Source organism: Motacilla alba, chromosome 8 (assembly GCF_015832195.1).
Source record: "Motacilla alba alba isolate MOTALB_02 chromosome 8, Motacilla_alba_V1.0_pri, whole genome shotgun sequence".
Lineage (NCBI taxonomy): Eukaryota > Metazoa > Chordata > Aves > Passeriformes > Motacillidae > Motacilla > Motacilla alba.
Genome location: NC_052023.1, coordinates 25756616 through 25769490, shown reverse-complemented (window position 1 = coordinate 25769490; position 12875 = coordinate 25756616). Strand labels below are relative to the sequence as shown.

Sequence of the window (12875 nt, the reverse complement as noted above, 5' to 3'; positions counted from 1 at the left end):
ACAACTGTTTTCACAACCCACTTGTTCAGTGCTACCAGAAACAGCTGTCTAGCCAGATGGTGGGAAAAGTAAGGAGAGCTCAGCAGACCTGGGAAAAATTGTTGAGGAAAAAAAAAAAAAAGAATTGAGGGAGATAAGGAAAAGTCAGAAAAAAAGAAAAAAATCCCAGGTTCTAACGAGTTGCGTTGGAGAAAGAGAACAAATCAGTAGAAGAGAAAAGGAGGAAGATGACACTGTGGTCAAGGGAAGAGTAGAATAAATATCAAGAGTAGAATAAATATCAGTAAAAGAGTGTGAATGAACAGCACTCTGGATACACCCATTTTTATATTTCTTGTTTTATTGTAAAAGACTGATTCCTCAGCTGAAGAGAACTGCTCATTTCAAGAGACCCTGTATCAGTTAAAATGTCATTTGTTGCAACTTTTAACCTGATGCTGTTTTTTATCTGAGTCTGTTTAGAAGATCCTAGGCCCTTTTTCTATTCCCATTCTCACTTTCAGCAATAGTACACGAGAATTTACAATATTTCTCCTTGGAGGACCACAGACATCTCTGAATGTAGAAGCAGGAATTGATGTGTTGGTTTTGTGCACATTTGGGTGCATTTTCCCAATTACTATTTGGACACTTTTAAATATTTGTGGAGCCATGCTATCATTTACTACTTTGCAAACTAGGGCAAAAATACTGACTCTTCAGAGGGGCACATATTTTGCCATATTTTGTCTGAATTAGCTGTGACACTGTTCAGTGCCTCAAAAATGTCCTTTGCAGGCACCTACTTAACAGCATTTTAGTCAAGCTGGAAGAGTACACACATCTGGGTCTGTGAAGGGTTCTTACAGCAAGCTGTATAATGGACATCAAGTTAATTATGAGTTTGAATCATTGTCAGCTACATTTCTAGTCCTGTGCTCAGGTCTGTGACACGAATGTCAGGGGAAAATTGGTAAGACTTAAATTCTGGGCTTTTAAAAGACTCTTTAGCTCTGCTGGGTGAATCACTAAAATGCCAACTTCACATATATCTGTCAATTTGGTAATTGCTAGTAGGTGTGGTTACTAAGAAGTGTGAAATTTAGGTTCTTAACATCATTAAGACATATGCCATGCTCCTCTCTTTAGCCCTGAAATATTTAAACCATTTTTAATCTAATAAATATACCGAGCCTGACTTCCACAACTCAGAGGTAGCTTCTAATATTTCTGCTTTTATCTCATCAAGTGTTTTGCATCAAGGTTTTCGTGGGAAGATGAGATAGGTAACCTTGTATGGGTCTGCTCTTGGAAAAAAAGTTGGCATGGGAATTTTTGATTGATAACTTAGTCATTGAGCAGCTAACCTCATATAAATCATATATTACCACTGAGCAGCTCTTCCAGGGCTGTCACACATGATCTGCAAGCATTTCCAGCCACACTGATTTATATATATATACATTTATAACCATTGAGACATATTCTGAAACATTTGGAGCTTGAGCAATATTTCCATAATGAAAAGTTATTAACAAATATCAGTGTGATCTGACCCATGTTAATAGCACGTTCTGGGAACAAAAGTGACCTTTATTAAGGAAAACTAGAAAGCTGCTAAGTCTTTGTCTAAATCAGTGGAAGTCAGCTTCTGAGATAACAGTGTGTTGCTTTATTCTAATCTGTTTATAATAAAAAAATAGATTCACTAGAAAGGAGGCCAGATGATGTAGTAATTTCAGTCTGAGCAGCAAGGGGCAAAATAATCCAGAGCAATCACTGCAAGCCCAAAAAAGCTACTATTAATGGAAGAGGAATTAATAAACTAATGAATTCCCAAACTGTGAACTCCAGAGTCAACTAAAGGTAAATAGAAGAGAATTAATTTTTTACCTTTTCTGCTTCCAAACCCTTTTCTTAGTTTGGATGTTACAAACCAGTCTTCTGACTCCAGAAACAACTCTTGTCCCCTAATACTGACATGTAAGACTTACTGGGTTCACTCGAGGCCATTCACTGTGGGCAGGATTTAGTTTAAAGAGGAAGAAGTAAATATTCTACTTAAGAGGGTTTGTTTATTCTCTGAGTTATCTCTCCTCCTGTCTGTTCAAGATAAAACAACTGAGGAATGTTTTTTTTTTTTCGAAGAAAGGATGAGAGGGCTGGGGTTGTTCACCCTGGAGAACAGAAGGCTCAGGGACAATATATGAATACCTGAGGGGAGGGTGCCAAGAGGACAGAGCAAAGCTCTTTTCAGTGGTGCCCAGCCACAGGAGAAGGGGAAATGGGCAGAAACTGGAAGACAGGAGGTTCCCTCCGATCACCAGGAAACAGTTTTTCACTGAGGGTGACCTAGTGCTGGCACAGGGAGGTTGTGGAGCCTTCATTCTTGGGCTTCTCCGAAGGTTGACTGCCCACAGTCCTGGGCAGCTGTGTCTAGGTGGCCTTGCCTCAGCAGGGGTTTGGACCAGGGGTTCTTCCCCATCTCAACCATTATTTGATCAAAGAATTGTCCTGATTTCCACACAGGAAGACTCTGGTCTGCAACCTGGGCCTGCTGGTAGTGACAATTCTCCTCGAGCCCCTCTGGCTGTTGCAGGTTACATGACCAAACATCCCAGGTCAGAAAGTGCTGTTTATCCTTATGTGCAGACTGCATTTCACTCAGGCTCTTCTGGCACTTTTTAACTACTCAAATCCCATTTTGGAAGATGTGCAGCAGTATGTTATTTATCTCTCAGTAAATTTGGCTGCCTTTTTCATTTCTCTAGCTGCCCTCCAGCAATAAATATTTGATCACTATTAGCTCAATGAGCTTTGTATAACCTCTTAGTGTCAGGTTATGTACCAAGATCTTAAAAAAATTACAAGAGCTTTCTTCAAATTGTTTACCCTGAACCATCTGCTTATCCTTTATCAGATCTTGTGGCCTCCAGACTCTACTACTACCCAAGAAAATGAGCAGCTGTTTCCTTACCAAAAATCCATATGAAAGCTGTTCAACCTTTATTAACAAATTTCATTAGCTTCTTGAGGTGTTTGGCTGAATTACTGTGTAAGCAAAGTGCTCCCTGAGACCATCATTCCGAGAAGCTGTGTTCTTACCACTAACACTAAAAATACCTAATGGAATCAAGCAGGGCTCCATTTACCTTTCCTGATGTGCATGAAAGTAGCCTTCCACTGGATTTTGTAGCCTGGAAGGACAACTGAAAACAACAAACAAACTGGTGATGCATTTTGACCTGCTGCTTTCACAGGTCACTCGGTTTCTCTGAGATTCCAGGCTGTGGAGTCCACCCACGTTAGATTAAAGCTGTGTAATCTCCTCGAGTGTCCCTGCAGCCCTCCTCACCTTTTCAGCGCTCAACTGTTCTTTAATATTGCCAATTTTCTTGTTCCCCTTCTGCCCCAATACAGGAGCACCTTCTTGTCCAGGTGTTTCTCCTACCTCACCTCAGTGAACTCCACCTTTCTATTTCAGGAAAAAGGTTTGACCTAAGCACTTGGATGCAATTTGTTTTCCCCATTAAAGAGTGTCAAATATTCCTTGAAAAAAATTCTCACCTTTTGGAAGTAGGTGGGACTTCCACAGTTTATGGTTGGAGCAGTGCTGAGGGCGGTGCAGATAAAAAATTTGCTGTGTTACACATCACTGGTTTGGGAAGATTTTGAGAGTGTTAAAGAGTTAATATACAATGTTAAAGACTTTATATACAAAGAAACTAATTCTGACACACAACACTGAATGACAATTTAGCATGTTCCAGTGATCATGATCCACTGGTCTAAAACACAGGAAAGTCAAGAAGACCCCCAAAACCACCCACAGGCTCTGGATTCTGACAACAAGGATAAGAACATGATCACACATTGCCTGCACCATAATCTTGGTGTGGTTGGCTGTGAATATCTTTGGAAATCTGAACACTCCATTTAAACAATTTAAATGACAGCAATTTTCTTTTAAGGTGATCTGGTTGTTGACATTGAAAAAAAAATTGTAGCAGTCCCTGTAGTGTAATTTCATCTTTCAGAATTAAAAAGACTATCAAAATAAATAAGGACGTGGATGATTATCTTGCTCAAAAAATAGAAAATGGCAAAATTCTGTTTTCATTATTTATTTTTTTTAGCACTAGCTTTTATGAGACCTCCTGGAAATATGAAAATAAAATCTTCCATCAAGCCTTTATTTTCACATATCTGGCATGCAATGGCAGCTTGTTGCCTTCTCTCTGCATATTTCACAATATGCTGAGCAGTGGAATTTTTTCCCCCCTTGAAGGCGACAAAATCCCTTTTGGAATATTTCCTTGGAAAGCATAGGATCAGGAGATGTACAATAAATATTATGATACATAATTTCAACGTAGCTTTGAAACAACAAACTCATTCTTTTACACATTTCATTTAAATACAGACTGGACAGGAATTTGCCTGTCACAGCTGGGCTCAAAGGTGATTCAGTGAAGCACTGAAATATGTGCCTGTGTGAATCATTTGAAGTGTTTGAGGAAGTGAAGATAACATTTTTTAAACAATCTGTAGTCCATTAACTTCGGGGATTTGACTTAAATGTCCAGAAGAAGCTTTAGAGGAGCAGAGCCCCTGAAGGGTTTGACCACAGAACACAAACACCACTCGCTCCAACAGACGCGTTGGACACAGACAGAATTAATCAAAAGTCACCTTGCAAATATTTTGAAGTGCATCTGTCTACAGCTTTAAATGACAAACAACTTCTCAAAATGTCGAGTTTGGTTTTTTTTCAGTCACTTCTGTATCTGCTTTACAGAGATAATTCAAAAGGTAAATTTCAGTATCACAGAAAGCGCAAGTGATGAAAGTGCAGCCAAAGTAAATTGATATTAACTTTCACATTAATATTTGCTGAAACTATTTTTCATTGTCCATCCATCCACCATCACTGCTTTGATTGCAAATACTAACAGAAATGAATTGCTGGTGCAAGCTATTCTTAAATCCCTGGTTTCATTGGATTTGGATTTCATGTCTAATGCATTCCATAATTCCCTAATAACTCTGGGATGTCTTGCTATTGAGCATTGGTTACCCTTTATATGTACAGACTTAAAATTATCAGAAAAAATGCACAGTTGGGAAAGGTTCACCTGAAAATGAGGTCTGAACCTCAGTTAATACATAGCACTGCATAGATATTAACAAGGTTTTTTTGTTTGCTCAGCAGAGATTGCTTTGGGGACTTTGGAGTCCTGTTCCTCAGTTCAATTATATTTTTCCTTTTCTTTACAGTGATTGAATTAATGATCCCAAAATCTGTTGTATAAAAGAATTGGATTTAAAGGGTTGGAGAAAGTGGACTCTAATAGAGGAGATGATAAGCTTATTACTGAATTAAAAATCAGTAATACTGAAGATGAGGAAGTCCAACCATTTCATTATTTTTTGGGGGGATAGCATTTGCATCTTATATAATTACTTTTATGCAAAACCTACAGAAAGCAATAGGAAAGATCATCTCCAGCATTCCATAATCTGCAGTGAGATTTAGAGAATTATCCATTTAATGATGCCATGAATTTATATCTCCATTTTCAAAACTGCACATTGTGGAAAATCACCATATTTTGCTGATGCACTTTCCTAACTCTCACTTCTCCTTCAGCTCATATTTTCCCAAATCAGGTAAGCCCATGCTGTAAAATACCAACTTTGGAGCAAGAAAGGCTCTTTCCACTAAGCACTGGTTTAGGAAAGCCAAGCACGACAGAAAATTGACCAACCCTTTGTGGTCACACTCTGTATAAAACAGGACCCTGCCTCACTCCTGGCTTCAAAGCTTTCCACTTGTGGAGTTTTCTGATCCCTGTTTCCACAGTGAAAGTTGTTTCCAACAGCCAGGCTGCAAACTGTTGTAAAACACAGCAAAATCAAAGCTGGAAATGAACATTGCAGGTGCTCAGGGGAGAATTCCTTACGCTCCCTGCCAGCCTTGTGTGTTTGTTACAGATGGACAGCACTGCCTTTGTGATTGCCGAGGCTGTAAAGAAGCTGCAAAATAGGAATTCAGAGATTGTCCCAACATCAGAGACAGTCCAACAGTCAATCAATACACCCAGCCATAGCAAATGGTCATATTTGATCTCAAAATCTACACAAATCTCTTAGTACTTCTTAGAGAAGAGAATTATAGTCATAATTCTTGCATGCAGATACTCCTAGATGCTGAGCACATAGTAATAAAGAGTGATACATCTGTTGAGTTACTTTTTCATCCATTTTTTTTGTAGCAATCAAAAAATAACAGATACAGCTGGACTTACTTAATTTGCTAAAAATAGATTGATGCTTTGAGAAAGCAGGTGCAAAGCCAGGCAGTTAAACGAAATAAAAAGTTATATCTTTAACTTAGATTTGAATAGACTAAATTTCAAGCTAGAAAAGAAGTAATGTAAATAAATTGGAATAGACTGTCCAGGGCTGAAGACAGAAACCTTCTGTGATGCACAGAATACATTATGAACAGAGCCAGAGACGAATTCAAATCTTCAAAATCAAATGTGAATCACAACATAAAGACACAGGGGTCAAGAAATCTGCACCATCAGATAAGTACTAACTTTTTCACCATTTCATACACCATTGTTCTGGAATCATCTTAATTATGGATTATATTAATATTTCCTGGCAGTGCATTGATGAATGCAACCAGTGGAGCAGTCTTCTCCTCCTCTTCATCAGACAAGCATTTTAAACTGTTGCTGTCATGTTCTCCCTGATGGACAACTCCAGAAAAGCTGCAGCAAATCTGCATTCAGCCTGTGAAATTTAATCTTTAAAATCCCTCTATCTAGTCAGAAAAATCAAGTGTAATTTTGTTTGCCACCTCTATAAGGCTCAGATTTTTGCTATTCCTGTGGCACAAATCCTTTCTTAAAACTGCTTTAGCAGAAGAGGACACTGTGGGATTCCTTTTTATTGCTTTTCTCTGCATCCAAATCAAAGTCACCTGGCTGACAAGTAAAAAAGGTAATTCTTCCCAGCAGCCAAGCTTGTGGATTGACATCATGGAGACACTGACCTGGGTCCCAGCCTTCTTCCTTCTTACCAGCAGTGATAATGACAACCCTAAGAGCTAAAAAATGCCCTCAAAATACAGTGATGTTGTCTTAAAAAATTTCAGGCTGTCATTTAATCTGTAGCTAAAAATTATCTTGGCATTTATAGTGTTTGCTATGGCTCTTCTGCTACAGGTGGAGAGAAAAAAAACACCCCCTGCCCCCCCAAAAAAGCCCAGAAAAGCTCCCCCCCAAAAAAAGCCAACAAAAATCCCTCAAAGAGAAACTACATTCTAAGACAGACATTTTAAAACATGTACCAAATGTCTCATTTCTACCTGTTTCAAATTACTAAAAGGAAGTAAAAGGGCAGAAGGTAACTGCAGGCATAATTTGGAAATGTCAGTTTAAACAGAGATGTTGTGTTGTACACTCTGATCAGAAGAAACTTATTGCATTTACAATGGAAAAAAGATGCCCAGACTGATTTTCAGGCTCAGTGTTGAGATTTCAAATCCTAAATAACGTCACAAGATGACAAGGTTTCCCTTGGCATCACAGACAGTCTATAAATTCACAAGCCCACTCCATCATTTACAGTGAAGGCAGTTTGCACTGGAAGTCCTCTCTTAGCCCAGTGACACATTCCTGCTTTTCCAGCTGCAGTGATTCAATTAAAATGCAGGTAAAATGAGACTAAAAATGAAATCTGGAATTCAAACTGAATGCTGGAGGATTTCTTCAATTTATGGACGCCACAAATCTAAACTTGCTGTCTGGAAAGCTTTGTTTTGGTGGGTTTGGGGCAAGGTTCCTTGCACAGAGCCCATCCCACCTGGGTCACTGTGCACAGTCTATCTCTCTCTGCTGACCAGGACAGACCCACTGCCATGCAAAGTGAGTCCCATTTGAAATCCTAATTGAAAGACTCCTTGTGAACAGTCTGAACTGACTCGCTGGCAGCTGAAGGTGCTTTTTAATCACTGAGAATAAAGACTTCAATCAATATGGTTCAAACTATTTGCCCCTGAGCAGTGGAGCGGTGGTTTGCTTTCAACCACTGCTTACAGCCTCAGGCTCAGGGCCAGGGAAACTTAGCCCCATGAGTTCTTAATACAATTATTGTTTTCTCCATTATCTTGCAGGGGTGTTAATTTGCCTCCCAGTAATTAACTTCCCTCTGTGGTTGTCAGGAAGTTTAATCAATAACACGAGCAGATACGACCAAGCTGCTGTTCCTTCCGTGGCCAACGCTCCCCTCCCAGCTCCTCCACCCCTGTGGAGGTGTCACTGTTTGAATCAGATGAACAGGTGGGATGTGCAGAATGTCTTTGGAGGGTCAGTGTCTAAATTGTTCCTGCCCTACTTCAGAAATGATGGTACAGCTGATTTAATTGCCCCTGATCCAAAACTAAAAGCATTATACAACTCCTGCTGCACCTGGCAAATCAACTTATTAAAGTTTTACGTGGCACTGCACTCTGAGATGCTTCAAACACTGCGATGACATTGTAATAAGAGGAGGAGCAGAAGGCTTGATCTAATATAATTCTACTTATGTCCACCATGTACAGGACATAATGTAATTCCCTTCAAAGCTAGTGACAAAATCCCCTCGTTCTTGGTGGGATTCCAATCTGCCTTGGCAGCTTTGGGCTTTCTTTATTAAGAGTGGTGTCACTCTGTGGCCTCTCTTTTCTTCTAGGGCAGCGTTGTCTGTTCTGATTCATAGCTTCTTAAATCTTCTCCTGGAACAGCTTAACACTGCTTATTTACTTCAATGTGTTTTCCAAGAACATTTTTCAGTTTCACTCATTCTCTTCCCTCCTTTATCCTCCCATGAATCATTACATGTTTATTTACTCTATCCGGTTTTCAAACTGTCGGAGTTGCCAGCATGTTCAACTGAGGTAAATTTTGGACTGACAGAGGCTATATCTGTATCTGCCCATAAGGAATATGTCTTATGCATTAAATGAATTTATAGTTATGTAGAAAGATAATAAAGGACTTTGGGACATCCATGTTGCAGGACTACTTCTAGACCACAATGAAGTCATAAAAATGTTTACCAAAAAAATCCAAAATAACCCATAGATAAAGTTTTGAGACATTTTCCTTGAAAGCTTACTGTGACTTCCAGTCCAAGCATCCCTTTGAATGGCAGGGACAGAAACATTTTAAGTAGTAATGAACCAAAATCAAACCTGACAGGAGGAAGGAAATGCCCTTCAAATGCTGGGACTTGCAGAGACAGCTGTGGAGCCTGGCTTTTTGGTTTCTGAAAAGGGAATTTGCTGTCAAGGTCATATTTAGATTGCAATAAGAAACATGTTGCTTCATTGTAGGAAATATGAGCCCTTCCAGCTCATAGCAGAGTCCAGGCAAGGTCATCTCCTGCCCTGCAGAACTTCTGAATTAATCCACAATTTATAGGATGATATTCTGGTTTCACTATTGATTTGGACTGAAAATATTTCACCTTTATGTGGCACCAGGAGACTTTCCAGGCTTGCAAGAGGAGGATTTTTGGTTTTGTGTTCCTATGACAGGCTGACATTACTAGCATTAACTCTACAACATATACATATACATGTACATGTGTGTTTGTATATTTAAACACATATCTAACATCTCTCACAGAACCACAGAGTCATTAAGGCTGGAAAAGACCTTTAATATGATCAAGCCCAACCATCAACCAGCACCACCACCCTGTTGTCCAAACATTTTTAAAACACTTCTAGGGTTGGTGAGTCCACCACTGCCCTGGGCAGCCTGTTCCATACTTGACAACCCTTTCCAGGAAGAAATTTTCCTTAATATCCAATCTAAAGCTTCCCTGCTGCAGCCTGAGGCCATTTCCTCTCATCACTTCTAACATTTACATGAGGTTCCTCAGATTTATGTATATAAATGACTGACCAGAGGATCTCTGTTCCCCACCAATTCCACCTCCACGTTGACACTTAACCCTGTTCTTTCCTTCTTGCAGAGCACAGGGGTGAGAGGAGCTGTCCTTGCAGCATTCCTCACTTCAAAAAGAAATCAACCAAACCACTCCCCCACCCCTCCAAATCTACCCCACTGCTAGAATCATCCTCATTTGCTTTCCTGAGGTTTTTGTAGCAGCTGGATTGCTCCACTTCAATGAATGTGTCCAAAAGGAAGTGGACCTCCTTTCCTCCTTGAAAAACAGAGACCATGTCTTGCAGAAAACACACATTTCCTCCCTTCCCTTTGTCCTTCAGAAAGTTTAAAGGAGAAATCCTTTGCTTTGGAGAAGGAAATATTTTAATTATCAGGAGAGCTGGCTGATTTAGCCTAAATTGGAGGGAGAAGGGGAAGGAAAATTCAGATTTACTGTCTCTTCTCTGAAGAAATAAGGTTGTTTCCAGCTGCAGTCTTCTGCTTCTTTGAATTGGATTATTTTCAAACATATATTTCTTGGAACACAGCTGCTATTCTTTGACAAATTGAGTAATGCATCACAAAGAACTAAAATTCATGGCAACATAAAACCAAATATATGTTCATTTTTAGCACTTTGTTTTCTCCAGGCTTCTGCATCATGGTGGGATATTTTAAAAAACATCTATCTTTTATAAATCTCTTTAATAACATCTACACAATATTGAGGCAGCACTTTAATGAACAGCAATCACATCCAACCATTTGAAATGTGGGTCCCATGGTTTATATCCTCTCAGAATTCCAGCTTTGCATTTTCAGGTCTTGATTTGCAGCTGACAATGGTATTTGACTCGCCATCATATTTATTGCCCTGATTAAAATTAAAAAAAACCATTGTTATTGAATAGGATTGATAAGATGGTGGTTTGCAACAGGTTTGCACAAACAATACAGTAAAATATGTGATAAAATGGGGATTATGAGATCTTTCCTTCCAGAACTCTCTCCCCTTACATGAATTGCAGCTCCCACTGAGGGCTCCAAGGAGGGTGCAGTTGCCTGGAGCAATAGGCAAAATTATTTTTATTATTTGTAATAAATGGCAACAATTAAATTTGGGGTCTGTTGTGCTGACTGCCCTATAAAGATATCATAAGAGCCAGGCCTCCCTGAAGAGCTTGCAGTCTAAACAGAAAAGTCTGTTCAAGTGTAGCAGAAATTAAGATTTATGTACAGGATGCTACAAAATATAGAGACAGCTACTTTGAATAAACCAACCAGGAATAATCTTTCAGTAACTGCAAAATTATGGGGGGGGGGGGGGGGTGTTTGGATTTTTTGTTTGGTTTTGGGGTTTTTTTTGTTTGGTTTTGGGGTTTTTTGTTTGGTTGTTTTTGTTTATTTGTTTGGTTTTTGTTTGCTTTTTGTTGGGCTTTTTGTTTGTTTTTGGTCTGTATTTTTTAGGAATGCAGTAAAGCACTTAACCTTCGTTTTGAAATGTTTATTCATTTTTAAAATATTTTACTTCATAACTTTGATGTTATAATGTGAAACTTGACATAATGACAAACACTTGAAACTTAACATAACAACAACAACATTAAGTTGACATAACAAAAAAATTTCTATTCCATCAAGGTGAGGGTGATTCAAAGCAAAGCAAAAGAGGAAAAGTTTGCAATATTCCTTTTAGAGGATTTCAGAGGAATTAGAGGCATTTGGAACATTTTAAAAAAAATTCTAAAATTCGAAGATAACTTTGGAATGCTAAAAATCCTTTCACCATTTTTTTTCCTCGCACAGTTCTACTCAAGAGCCCTCTTGGTGGTGACATGAGTAACTTTAGCAGCTTTCCTTGGCTGTTGTGTGTGATGAACTGGCAGTCTTCTTTCCAACTCCTAACCTGGAAGAAAACCCAGCCAGTATTTATATTAAATAATCATCTTCTCTACAGCACCAGCAGACAACCAGCCCTGCAATGGACATGCAGCAGGGCTGGCTGACTTTGCTGCTCTGTGTCACCTTTTCTGTAGAGAAATAAACTTCTGGAGTTACTAGAGATATTTCTGAAGTTTTTTTTTCAAGGAGAGCTTCTGGTCTGAATATTCTTGTATTCTTGTTGGTTCTGATTGTCACTGCTTTCCCTTATGCAATATTATCTGTTCATTTTGGCTTGTTGTTTGAAGAAATTGTGCCAAAGGAAGGCTGAAGTCCTATTAAAACCAGGTGTAGGCAAATGATTAGCAGAGCCAAAGAGACAGGTTACTTTGAAGGAAAAACACAACAGGAATGAACCAAAACTGCAGCTGATTTTTTTTTTTTTAATTTAATGTAAAGTTTGGAGTTCCTTAAGTAGAATTTTGTCTGTTGGGCAGTAATCTGGAAAGGCATTATTACAGGCACATGCCTCTGGAATATCATCTCATGGATGGGATGAGGCTCAGAGGGGGAATGGCACAGCTGGAATGCATCAGGAGTCACACAGGGCTCAGGCCTGGGAAGAAAAGGGAAAAATCCTATCTGAAAACTGGAGGCAAGTTCAATACAGCCAGGGTCTATCCTAGATACAGCCTGGGTCTGTCCCAGGACTTGTTCTCTTTACTTTCTTCAGCAATGACTTGGAGACCTCTCAAGTTTGCAGATGTTGCCAGTTTGAAGGAGTAAGACAGAAATCTTCAAGGTCAGGGGGACCTGGACAAGCTGGTGGATCAGGACAACAGGGGCCTGGTGAAGTTCAACAAGGCAAAAAGAAAAATCCTGCTCTGGACAGGCAGAGCATCCATCAGCTGGGGCTGGAGCTGCCTGGCCAGGAGCAGCCCTGCAGGAAGATTTTTGGGGCAGAGGATGAGGTGGCCTGACAGTACCAAGGCCACATGATGGGAGCTACCAAGGAGGGACCAGGAGATCAAGGAGGGACCAGGAGACCAAGGAGGGGATTAG

At 39.6% G+C, this 12875-nt stretch overlaps 1 protein-coding gene across 3 annotated transcripts in view; it reads left to right on the top strand.

The window, feature by feature from the left end:
• LOC119703819 (BMP/retinoic acid-inducible neural-specific protein 3) overlaps nt 1–12875 on the top strand; it is a 198375-nt gene that overhangs the window by 142425 nt on the left and 43075 nt on the right. The window lies entirely within an intron of this gene.